Source organism: Chiloscyllium plagiosum, unplaced genomic scaffold, assembly GCF_037043375.1.
Source record: "Chiloscyllium plagiosum isolate Xiang-an unplaced genomic scaffold, Cpla_swu_hap1 HiC_scaffold_33, whole genome shotgun sequence".
Taxonomy (NCBI): Eukaryota; Metazoa; Chordata; class Chondrichthyes; order Orectolobiformes; family Hemiscylliidae; genus Chiloscyllium; species Chiloscyllium plagiosum.
In genome coordinates, this window is record NW_028270171.1 from 62374721 (window position 1) to 62388119 (window position 13399).

The window sequence follows — 13399 nt, forward strand, 5'->3', positions numbered from 1 at the left end:
AGATCTCAAAGATCAATCATAATAATAAGACTGTTATGGTAGGGGGTTTTAAACGTTCCAAACCTAGATTGGAATTGCCATATTCAATATTAGGAAGGGAGAAAATTGGTAATTGCGTTCCAGAAAACTCCCAAACAGTACGTAAATGGCCCAACTGGAGAAAGGTGCAAAACCTGACCTCTCCATGGGAAACACGGTAGGGAAAGGGACTGAGGTGTTCGTGGGAAAGCATTTTGCCAAAGTGACCACAATTCTATTAGTTCGAAAACAGCGATGGAAAAGGACAGACCTGGTCCAAAAGTTCAAGTTATAAAATGGGGCCAGCCAAATCTTGATCGTATCAGCCAGGAACTTTCAAAAGGTGATTGGGGAGTCTATTTGCAGGGAAAGGGAAGTCTGACAAGTGAGAATAGTTTAAAAGTGCGATAAATTGAGCGACCAGCCTCCAACTTGTTCCTGTTTGTGTGCAGGTCAATGCTGACAGCATTCGGAAACACTGGCTGTCTGTTGAGGGTCTGGTCAAGGAAAAGGGGGACATGTCAGGCATAGCCAGCTGGATCAAGGGAATCCCTGAGGATCACAGTAGGAATACACTTTGGGTAGAAATCAGGAATACAGAAAGGGTACATGAAATAGCCTCAGCAGAGAAGAATAAGGAGAATCCAAAAGTGATTGTATAAATATATTGAGTAAAAGAGTAACTCGAGACAAAATAAGGACCCTTATAGATCAATGAGGCTATCGATGTGTTGAACTGCAGGATATGACTAAGACCATAAACACATTTTGCACTCCAGAACGTACTGTGAACAAAGATTGGGCAACTCAGGGACCAAGAGTAATATCTCAGCCCACAACTGGAGTACACTGCAAATCCAGTCTTCCTGCTCTCAGAAGGATATTGTGAAACTTGAAAGGGCTCAGAAAAGATTCACAAGCTGTTGCCAGGGTTGTTGCTGAATAAGCTGGGATTATTTTCCTTGGAGCATCGGAGACTGAGAGGTGACCGTACAGAGGTTTATATAAATGTGAGGTGCGTGGATTGGGTAAACATTCAAGGTCTTTTCCCATGGGTTTAGGAATCCAAAATTAGAGGGCATAGTTTAAAGGTTAGAGGGGAAATGTTTAAAAGGGACCGAAGGGACAGCTTTTTCATGCACAAGGTGATGAAAACGAGCGTGGTATGGAACGAGCTGCGGGAGAAAGTAACAGAGACTGATGCTAATGACAACGTTTGAAAGGTATCTGGATGGGTATATGAATAGTCAGGGTTTAGCGGTATATGGGTCAAATTATGGTAAATGGGATGGATTTGTTTAGATCTTCTGGTCAGGCTGAACAGGTTGGGGACTGAAGGGTCTGTTTCCATACTTCTCTCGGACTTGAAAAGAGTGCACGTTATAGTAGAGGTGGTGCTGGAGGTTTAAACACAAAGATATGGAAGGCCCCAGGACCTGAGTAAGTGTATCACAGGACATTGTGGAATGCTAGGGAAGAAATTGTGGAGCCGGAGCAAAGGTTCCATTGACAGCCATGTGTGATGGACTGGAATGCTGGAGGGTGGAATCGTGGACAGTGAAGGAGGTTTACTAAGATTACAAAGGGATCTTGATGATATGGGTGAATGGGCTGAAAAACTGTAGATGGAATTCCATCTAAATAAATGCGAGGTAGTGCACTTGGTAAAACAAACAAGGGTAGAGCTTATACAACTAATGTTCGGGTCTCGGTTAGTGTTTTAGAGCAGAGGGACCTCCGTGTTCAGGTACATAATTCTTGAAGTTTGCATTACAGGATGGATAAGGCGGTGCTTGGCATTCTTGACTATTGCTCAGTCTATTGATTGTAGGATTTGGGACGTCAGTTTGAGATTGTAAGGGCATTGGTGAGGCCTCTTCTGGCATTACTCTGTCCAGTTCTGGTCGTCCCAGTTATAGGGAGGATATTATTAAGCTGCAGGATGTTCAGAAGAGATTTACTAGGATATTGCGGGGTTTGGAAGGCTTGAGTTCTGAAAAATGACTGGACAGGCTGAGTCTTTTCACTGGACCCTGGAGAATGAGAGATGACCTTATGGAAGTTTATGAAAAAAGATGAGATATAAATAGAGTTAATGGCAGTTACCTTTTCCCCAAGATGGGGGAGTCTCAAGAGGAAGGGACACATTTTTAAGGTTAGAGGAGAGAGACGTTCAAAACAAAAGGATATAAGTGGCAAATTGTTAAACAGAGGGGGGCTCAAGTGTGGAATGAACTTCCTGAGGAAGTGATGGATGTCGGTACAGTTACAACGTTTAAAAAACGTTTGGATAAGTACATGAATAGGAAAGGTTTGGAGGGATATGGGCCAGCAACAGGCAGCTGGGATAAGTTTACTTTGAGATTATGGTTTGCTTCAACTGAAGAGTCAGTTTCCACGCTGTACGACGATAACAAGAACATGGTTTTGTCATTATTTAAGAAAGGCTGTGATGGAAAGCCAGGGAAGTAAAGACCAATTAGCCCGATGTCAGTGGTGGGTAAGTTGTGGAAGTGATTCTGCCAGACAGGAATCACATGCATTTGTAAAGGATTGATGAAAGATAGTCAGCACGGCTTTGTGCAGACAAAGTCAGGTTTCACTAACTTGATTGTTTTAGTTGAAGTGGTGACCATACATTGCCGACACTACCGTCAGCAGGGCCTTTGACAGGGTTTAGCATGATATACTGGTTTGTAAGGCTAGATCACATGTGATCGGGGAGAGCTCACCAAGTGGATACAAAATTGGCTTGACAGTAGGAGACAGAGATTGGTGGGAGAGGGTTGTTGCTCAGACTGGAGGTCTGTGACCAGCAGTGTGGTAGAAGGATCGGGGCTAGGTCCACTGATGTGCATCATCCACATAAACGATTTGGTTGAGAATATAGGAGTCATTGTTCCTAAGTTTGTAGACGATCAAATTACTTTTTATAGAGGGCAGTGAATACGGTTACCAAAGGGGATCTTGACCAACTGGGTCAGTAGACCAAGGAATGAAAGATGGAGTTTAAAATCAGGTGTTACATCTTGTTAAGACGAACCAAGGAGAATGATCACGGTTAATGGTAGATCCCTGGGCAGTGTTGTCGAACAGAGAGAGTCCAAGGGGTGCAGTTACACTATTCCTTGGAAGTGGTATCACAGATGGACAGGGTGGGGAAAGCGGCATTTGGCAAACATTTCTTTATGGATCAGAACATTGAGTACATAAGTTGGAGATATTTGTAACATTGTCCTCAATATTTCCCTTGGGCAGAGGAGGCTACGGGTTGATCTTATAAAGGTTTATAAAACCATGCGGTCCATAAGGAAGGTGAATAGCCAATAGTAGGTGAGTCCAAAACTAAAGGCATACATGTGAGGCGAGACAGCAAAGATTCAAAGAGGGAGCTGAGAGGCAACATTATCCACAGAGGATAGTGGAGAGATGGAAAGGAATGCCAGGGGCACATGGGCGAAACAAGAACAATTGCAACATGGAAAAAGTCATTTCGGCAGGTACACGGAGAGGAGAAGGTTTGAAGGGATATGGGCCAGACGCAGGCAAATGAGTCTCGTTCAGTTTGGAAAACCTGGTCATCATGGACTAGTCGGACTGATGGTTCTGTTTTCGTGCTGTATGAATCTGTATCAAGTTACTGGAAGAAGAGACTATCGAGGTATGGCATGTTGTAGACACTGAAGCAACTTACAGCGATAGGGATGGTAGTCTGGAATACAGCACATTTCAAATATGGGGAGGAACTATAGGGAACGGAGGAGGTTGCAGGGATGGGAACTAATGGAGGAATTACAAATTATTGAAGAGACTGGTCCATCAGACATGCCATAGATAGTGTTGGAGAGGGAACACAGAACAGAAAGATCTCAGGCAGCATTCCCACCCTCTTGTGGGAGGCTTGCTTTCACCTATGTTGTACGGATGCTCACTAAGACAGCACAGACCTGCATTGATAACTCTGAATTCCCGATGCTATCTCAGTGCAAAGTAAGTTAAAGTAGGGGCGGTAATTGAGCTTGGGGTGTGTCTGGACTGTGCTCCCCATGCAGCACTGTAACTATGTCATGTCTTGTTGGCCGATGTTTGGAGCCCTCTCATTGCTTTCTGCGCTGTGCACTGTGAGTGATCTTACCTCAGTTCAGGATTTATTGAAGGCTCCATGTCTCCCTGCCCTTTGTCTCTTTGGCTGACCAACCATCTCCAATGAGACACCCAGCAGCTGGGAAGTCTATTGAGTCAGGATCTTCCTGAGGACCTACAGGAGACAGACAGAATAGATAATTAGACTGAGGCAGTGAGAGTTACATATGGAGAATGGTCCTGAGTCCCACTGAGATCTGGAAAATCCCAGTTGCCATCCCTGGCCTGTGCTGCCTCGTCTCTCTGGAGTGGAGAGTTCTATTGACTCAGGATCTGGAATAGCTGCAAGAGCTCTGTGCCTCAGCATTTCAATACCTCAGCAGGGAGACCGTCTGCTTCAGCAGCCTTGTTGTTGTTGAGCTGGCAGACAGCCTCCTCTACTTCATGTGGGGCTGGGGCATTGCTGCGCCCGTGGTGTGTAGCGTTATGTGGGATATGGTCAAGGACGCTCTAATCGATGACAGAGCCCTGGTTGAGGAAGTCTCTGAAGTGCTCCCCCGCGTTGTTTAATGGTTTCTTTGTCTTTGATCAGAGTCACTCTGTCCTTGGCCAACAGTGGCATGGGGCCGGGGAGGTTTGGGTGATAAGGTGGAATTCAAATGGATTATGAAGTTCCTCAGTGACCACTCCAAGTACACCCGACAGTCTGAAATTTAAGCAAAACACACCACATGGCTATGAGGGGAGAACTGCCCAAGGTTAACAGGGTAAACAGACTGAAATGTATGCCTCTAAATTAACAGCTAGAAAATATTCAACAAAAGGACATTCCCTTGGCATAGACCAAACTTCAGCAAGAAATACCAATCAGCGACTGCCTCGGGTCTTTAAGGATCATATTAGAATAAAACAGGCTTCGAAGACTGTCAATAAAAGCTAACAATTCTGAAGGCAGAGTGTCTCAGAAACTGACAAAAAAGCGATCAAAATTTTGAAGCAGGTGTTTAAGGGAGAGCAAGGGTTATCCCAGTAAGAGGAGTGTTGTAGGAAGCGGAAACATTGGTGGTCTTTAATGAGATGATACGGGAGACTTGAATGTACTGGATGTGCTGACAGATACATGAAGTGTGATAAGGGCCTCAACGACAATAAAAAGCCGATATGGATTGTTGTGGCAGAAGGGGTTCACAGAGTGAGGGAGGGCAATATGTGCTGGAGTTGGTTCAAGAGATATGGAGGATTATGGGACAGGGAAAGAATTACAAATACAGAGCAAGTTGTGGGACTCAAACCAGTTTATCGAGATAGAAAGTGTCAATGGGGTTTGACCAGACATTAACAGGGCAGGAGGGGATAAAGGAGATTCGATAATGACAGAAACTGGAGGAACAGGAGCATATTTGGGCCGAAAGGCAGTTACAGACATAAGGAATGCTTTAGGGACTGGAGAAAGATACAGCGATAAGCGAGGGTTGTTCTGCTTGATGAAGAGGTGCCAATGCATACACACAGAACTGAACATTCATACCACCACACACACACACAAACATTCACAATCTGCAGGGTAAAGATCAACTCCACGCTGGTGTCAGATGTAAAGTAGGGAAGGAAACATGTCCTTTTATCGATGCATTCATGGGATGTGGGTGTCACTGACTGGACCAGCTTTCATTACCCACTTCTAATTGCAAGAGGGAAGCTCAGAGTTACCCATGTTGCTGTGGGGTTGGAAACACACCTCAGCCAAACCGAGTTAGAATGTCAGATGTCCTTCTCTTCAGGGTATAAGTGGACAAGATGAGATTTTCCTGATGATCAACAATGCCTTTATGGTCATCATTAAATGGTTGCAAATGGTCTCACCAATATCCTGTGCGGCCACAATATGGTGTCCCAACTCAGTCTCCCAAGCTCTGACTAATGAAGGTAAATGGATCCAACTGCCTTCTTCCCCACCCTGTCTACCTGTGACACCACTTCCAAGCAACTGTGTACCAGTACCCATCTCTCTCTCTCTTTGAAAATACTACTCAGAGCTGCACCATTAACTGTTTTGTCCTACTGTTTCCCCTGACTAAAATACAACTCTTCGCATGAAAATAAATTAAACTCCATCTGCTGGTCCTCAGCCCACTGACCCACCTGATCAACATCCCATGGTAACCTGAGACAACCTTCTTCACTGACCACTCTGACGCCAACTTTAGTGTCACCCATAAATGTACTAACTATGCCTCCTGTATTCTCCTCTAAATCATTTATATAAATGAAGATAAACAGTCTAGATTACATTACATTACAGTGTGGAAACAGGCCTTTCGGCCCAACAAGTCCACACCGACCCGCCGAAGCGTAACCCATTTACCCCTTACCTAATACTACGGGCAATTTAGCATGGCCAATGACCACCTGACCTGCACATCTTTGGACTGTGGGAGGAAACCGGAGCACCCGAAGGAAACCCACGCATACACGGGGAGAAAGTGCAAACTCCACACAGTCAGTCGCCTGAGGCGGGAATTGAACCCGGGTCTCTGGCACTGTAAGGCAACAGTGCTAACCACTGTGCCACCGTGCCGCCCACTGATCCAGCGCCAATCGTTGCCATACACTAATGGTCACAATGTCTATTCAGAACAACAAACCCATGCCACAACCCTCTGTCTCCTACCATCAAACCAAATTTGTATCCATTAGTGCAGCTCTCCCTGGTTCCCAACTTATTAACCAGTCGACTATGCAGAACCTTTTACACACCATCTCCCACTCTTCCTCCTTTCCACTTCCTCAAAACCTCAATCAGGTTTGTGCGATATCATTTCTCACACAGAAACCCATGCTGATCATCCTTAATCTGCCATTGCTTTTCCATCTGCATGAAATTCTTCGAATCTATTCCAACAATTCACACACCACTGATGTCTGTCTCAGTGGTCTGTCGTTTTCTGGCGTTTTCTCGCAGCCTTTAACTGATGGAACAGCATTATCCACTCTCCAGTCTTCTAGCACTTCACTGGGACTGTTGATGATACAATAACTCTGCAAAGGGCCCTGCAATCTCTTCCCGAGCTTCTCACAGAATTCGAAAAGCCACAAGGTATCTTATGACAATAGTAAGAGCAAGAGGATTCCCAACTAAGCGGTGGGACGTCTTAGAAACCAAAGGGACAATCTGTGCATGGAGCCAGAGGAATTAGGTGAGGTCTTCAATGAACACTTCCCACTTGTATTCACACAGGAGAAAGGCATTGTAGCCTGGGATTTCAGTTGGGACACTGAGGAACTAGAACATGTTAAGATCAATAAGGAGGAGGTAATAAATGTTTTCACAGGCATGAAGGTGGAGACATCCCCAGTGCCAATGAAATGTGTGCCAGGCTGCGATGGGAGGTAAGGGAGGAGATTGTTGGGGCCCTGGTGGATATATTTAATACTTTGCTGGTCACAGGTGAAGTGCCGACTGACTGGAGGATCGCTAACGTGGTTCCTTTGTTCAAGAAGGGCAGCAGGGATAGGGCAGGAAATTACAGAGCAAGTAGTCTGACAGCAGGGGGAGGGAAATTATTGCACAATTCTGTGGGACAGGATGGATCACCATGCCAAAATGCAATAATTGATTACGGATAGTCAGCATAGATCTGGTAGAGGAAGACCCTGTCAAATGAATTCAGCTGAGCTTTTGAAGTGGTGTCTGAAAATATTTAAAAGAATAGTGCAGATGATGTGGCTTCCATGGAGTTCATTAAGGCCTTTTGACAAGGTCCCACATAGAAAGCTGGTACAAAAGGGAAGAGTTCACAGGTTCCAAGGCAAGTTCGGAAATCGGATCCATAACTGGTGGAGGGTTGGTTTTGGGATTGAAAGCCTTTGCCCAGCGGGGGCACCATAATAATCTGTACAGGAACCATCGCTGTTTATTATGTATATTAATGACTCGGATGTGAAAGCATAAGTTATCATTAGTAGGTTTGCAGATGACAGGAAAGATGAGAGGTGTAGTCCACAGTGAAGCGGATGTTCTCAAACTACAGTCTGACATCGATCAGATATAAACTGAGGAGTGTAGTGGCAGATGGAGTTTACTTCTGATCAATGTGAGGTAGTCCTGTGGGAGTTATGGACGTCAGTAAGGCGTTTGTTGAGATAAACTGATGGAGAAGGTGAAGTCGCAGGAGTCCAGGGCGTCCTAGCAAGATGGATAGAGGAGTGGTTGGGCAACAGGAGAAAGAGAGTAGTAATGGAAGGGAGTTTCTCAAAATGGAGAACTGTTCTGTGTGGTGTTTCACAGGGATCCGTGCTGGGACTACTACTTTTTGGGATATGCTTACATGGTCTGAAGGAAGGTATGCGTGGCCTGATTAGCAAGTTTGCAGATGACACTTAGATTGTTAGAGAAGCAGAAAGTTGAGGGGACTGTCAGAGAACACAGCTGAATATAGATAGATTGCAGAGTTGGTGGAAAAATGACAGGTGTGAGGTGATGCATTTTGGAAGATCCAATTCAAGAGCGAATTATACAGTAACTGGAAAAAGCCCTGGGGAAACATTGATGTTCAGAGAGATCTGGGTGTTCAGGTCCATTGTTCGCTGAAAGTGGCAGGTCGATAGAATAACAAGAAGGCATACAGCATACTTTCCTTCCTACATTCTAACAATTTAAGCAGTGGAGAACCACAGACCAGTTAACTCGTCACCCAAAGGAGGGGATCTGTTGGAATCTATTGCGTACAAGAGTAGGCAGGCCATATTACAGTTCTATAGGACTTTGGTTCGACCACATGCAGAATACTGCGGACAATTCTGTTTGCCACATTACTGAAAGGATCGGGATGCTTTGGAAATAGGGCAGAGGATTTTCACCAGAATGTTGCCTAGTATGGAGAGAACGACATACACAGAGAGGTTTGGTAGATTAGGATTATTTTCATTAGAAAGACGGAAGTTGAGGGAGGACTTGATTGAGGTCTACAAAATCATGAGAGATGTATACAGGGTGGATAGCAAGAAGCTTCTTCCCAGAGTGGGGGACCCAGTTACTAGGGGTCAAGATTTCAAGATGTAAGGGGAAAGGTTTATTGGAGATAGGCTCGAAAAGTTCTTTATGCCGAGGGTGGTGAGTGGCTGGAATGCGTTGCCAGCGGAGGTGGTAGAGGCGGGGAAGATAGTGTCATTTAATATGAGGAAGCAGAGGGATACAGATCCTTAGAAAATAGGTGACAGATTTAGATAGAGGATCTGGATCGACACAGGCTTGGAGGGCTGAAGGTCCGTTCCTCTGCTGTGCTTTTCTTTGTTATTTGTAAATACTAGCAAAAAGCGTTGACACTTGAAAGGAAAATGATACCAAGATCAAATGTGTTACAGCGAATGTGTGGATACGAGAATTTTTTGTAGAGAACAGAAAAATGACAAGGAGGCGAACCAGTTACATTGCATCTGTCTTCAAAGAGGAAGATCCAGAAGATATCCCAGAAATACCAAGTCACCATGGGACCTTTGGAACTAAAGACTAAAATCAATCATATACAGTTATGAGGTAGCATTTGGAAACAGAACTGGGATGAGGATTGATAAGTCTAACAGACGGAATGTAATTCAAACTGAAATTTCAGAGAAAACAGCAATACACATATTGATTGCAATAGGGACCACTGTATTTCTCTGTATTCACTTTGGAAGGTTATAAATGCATTCAAACGAATTACGAAGGGAAGAAGTGGGAGACTGGAGGACTACAGGTCAGTTAGTTGTTATCCACAGTAGGGAATCTGTTGCAACCTATTGTAACAAAGACCTAATTGGACAATCAGAAAGTAATAGCAAATGTCAAAAGTGTTGTTCTGCATTTATGAAAGGGAAGTTATAGTTTACAATTCGTTTCTCTAAGATACCTCTTGAAGATGTAAGCAATGGCGAATCGGTGAACGTGGTGTAGTCAGATATTCAGGAAAAGTTTTAATCAGCACACACAGTAAGTTAGGGGAAAACATTACAGCAAAGTGTATTGGGAGGAACAAAGACAAACGGGGAAGGTAAGCATTACAGAAACTATTGGAGAACATAGGTGGTTGTAGAAGGCTGTTTGTGTGACTGCAGACCGGTGTACGCTGGTGTGCCACAGGTTTCAGTGCTGTGCCCCTTTAAACGCCTTCATTTAAAGTGAATCCGAATACAGACGACGAAGAATCAACTAGACTCAAAGTGTTAGCTTGCTCCCTCTTTACGATGCTGTCTGACTCACTGTGATCTCTAGCATGTGTTGGTTTCAGTACAGATTCTGCTTCTGCAGTAATTGCTTCGACTGGAAGTAAAGACATTCTGCACTCGTAACACAGAAAATTGGGGAGACTGTACCTGGACTGTACCTGTACAATTTTGATGTCTTGAACTAAGTAAAATATACTGATCACATAAACTGAATGGGCATTCTCCAGATTAATCCCTCAGGTGGCACAATGGTCTGCTGAGGAGACTTGGTCTGGGATCAAGTCGGGAATCTGTGTGTGAAACTGGAGACGCTGATTTATTGTTCGATGAGAACTTCAAGTCTGTTTTACTTGGGAAAAGGAAGAGGCAGGTACAGAATTCAAGAATATGGACAGGAAAGCTCTTGAACAGATTGATGTAAGATGTGAGCAGGGATTGATGGTATTGGCTGGTTTAAAATAGGATCAATCCACAAGTCCAGATCAGTTACGTCTCAGGATGCAGTTGGAGACAAGGGATGAAAGGCGCTCATGAAAATGTTTAAATAGAATCTGGTCACAGGTGAGGTGCCCGAAGACTGGAGAACACCCTTATAGAGACAGAACAGGGAACTATAGACCAGTGTGTTTCAGATCAATGTTAGAGAAACTTTTGCACAAAATACGTGGTGGTAGAAGTCTGTTTGTGTGAATGGAGACTGGTGTCCCCTGGTGTACCATAATGATCAGTGCTGTGTCCTTTGTGGTATTCATAAATGGTGCAGATGTGAATGTCGAGGGAGAATGGGAGTGTGAGTGTGATAAGTAAGTCTGTGTTTGACACAAAGATTGGCCAGGTGGTTGGCAGTGAGCAGGAAGGTCTTATATTACAAGAAGATACAGATGGAATGTCAGATGGGTGAATCAATGGCAGATGGAATGTAACCCAGATTACTATGAGGTGATGCACTTTGGAAGAAGGAACAAAATGGGGAATACACAATGAATTGCTGCACACAAAGAAGCTCATAGGGAGCTATTCCACACATTCTTTAATGTGACACGGAAGGATAAAAGATTACAAAAGAAGCCAATGGAAAATGTAGGCATAACCTTTACTCACCGAGGCATAGATTACAAGATCTATGTAGCACTTTGGTGAGGCCAATATGGACTACTGTGTGGAGTTCTGGGAGCCACATTACAGGAAGTATGTAATTATTCTGGAGGGGTATAAAGATTCACATGGATGTTTCCAATTATGGAGCATATCAGCTATGGAGAAAGGCTGGAAGAGCTAGGGTCGTTTAGATTGAATGAGAGAAGGCTGAGGGTGACGTGATTCAGAAGGATAAGATGGGCACGGTGGATAGACAGCAGCTGTTCCTTTTGGTCAAAGGTCTAAGAACAGGGGAGCACACTTTTAAAGGGAAGGATTTGAGGATTAGAGATGATTCAGGGATTTTTTTTCCCAGAGGATCGTGGAATCTGGAATGTTCTTCCGAAGGGGGTCGATTATCATGGGTCACCTCACAGCCATTAAAAATTATTTGGAAGAGCACTTGAAGTGTCATACCATTCAAGGCTACGGGACTAATGTAGGAAAGTTGGAATAATATAGATCGTGCTGCATTTTTGATGGTACAGAGTCTATGATTCTGTGATTGTATAGCTGTGGAAGGTCAATCATTGAACATCTTTAGACAGGAAGTAATGGGTTTTGGAAGAGTACATTAGCAAGCGTGAAATGTAAAATCTTCTCAACGTACAATATACCAAGGTAAAATATTGGAGAAGATAATTGTAGTCCGAAACTAGCGAATGGAGAACAGGAAAATGGCAGACTATGAAGCATCTACTTCAGTTTTGCCTTCATGAAAGAATTTTAAAAAAAGCTTCCAAACAATTCGAGGTCTACTGAGAAAGAAAGGAAATACAATCCAATCAGTAAACAAACAGTTTTGGAGAAATTATTTGAACTGAAATCTGATAAATCCCCACGGTCTGATAATCTTTATCTATGATTCCTAAAGGAGGTTGTCATGGGAATAATGGATACTTTGCTTGCTGTCTTCCAAATTCCTGATGATTGAATGGACAGATTTGAGAGCAGCAAATATAACTCCAGTATTTCTAAAGGAGGCAGGGAGAAAGCAGGGAATTACAGTCTGCTTAGCACCAAAGAAGCAGTCAGGACAATACAATAATCTATGAGAAAGAATGCTTTACCAGGGAACTTTGAGAATTAAATTAAACCGAAAGCAATGAACATGAATCAAATCAATACTAAATTGTTAAATGTGAATCATATTTAAGAATCTGACTGCGAATTGAATTATAGCGAAGCAATATGTGCAGTGAATTTGAATTTTCAGAAACATTTTTGATGACGTCCCTAGTGTAGTGTTGATGTAATGCTACTCCTTTAACAAGGTTATGCTGTCCTTCTTTTTCTTTCATAGCAGTCTTAAAAGCAGCGAATCTGAAGAGTCTGGGTTTGACTACTTGGGAATGCTTTCAAGTCTAAAATTAAAACACGTACAATGAGGAGTGAGCTATGCTAGATCCGGTCCTGTGTAATGAGACAGGAATAATTAATGACCTCATAGTTAGGAATCAACTTGGCAGGAATGATCACAGTATGGTTAAAGTTAAAACAAAGATGGAGAATGAAGATAAAATTCAATACCAGGGTCCTGTAATTAAACGAAGGAGACTACAACAGAATGGAGGGAGGACTTGGCAAAAGTCGACTGGAAACAAATAAATTATGGAGAGAGTTGACGAGCAGTGGGGAATTTTCAAAGGAATTTTCAAACTCCTTAGCAAAAGTATATTCAGTGAAAAGGAAAGACTCTAAGACAAGGGGAATCTGTCATGGGTGTCTAAGCAAATACGCAAGGCTATCAAATTGAAAGAGATGGAATGCAAAGTGGCCAAGAACAGCAGGAACCTTGAAGACTGGGAAAAGATTAAAGGTCAACAGAAAGCCACGAAAAGAGCTATAAAGTAAAGTAGAATAGAACACGAGAAAAAAAGACTCGCACAAATGTATAAAATGAAAATCAGTGGCTAACTTAAATGTTGGTCCTTGAGAGGACAAGAAGGAGCAT